The sequence below is a fragment of the Eurypyga helias genome, unplaced genomic scaffold (genome assembly GCF_000690775.1).
Source record: "Eurypyga helias isolate BGI_N326 unplaced genomic scaffold, ASM69077v1 scaffold15243, whole genome shotgun sequence".
Lineage (NCBI taxonomy): Eukaryota > Metazoa > Chordata > Aves > Eurypygiformes > Eurypygidae > Eurypyga > Eurypyga helias.
Window position 1 is genome coordinate 15,669 of NW_010241983.1, and position 296 is coordinate 15,964.

A 296-nucleotide genomic window follows, 5' to 3' on the forward strand; every position below is an offset into this window, starting at 1 on the left:
TAGGGTGGGAGGAACGCGGAGGAGCCGCGGCCCGGTGCCCTGGGCAAGCAGGAAGGTTGCCAGGGAGCTCCTGGGCTTGGAGCAGGGCTGGAATGGCCCCACACTGACCCTGGTACCCCCCACCGTGGGGCCGAAGGGGCCTGCCCCCCCTCACCCGGTACCGATGGATCTTGGTAGCTCTCCACCCGCGACCGGTGGGGTCTGGCAGCCCTCTGGGGCCTGGCAATCTCCCCCGGGGGCACTGGGGCCTGGCACCCCTCCCACGGGCCCTGTACCACCCCCACGGGCCCAGTGGG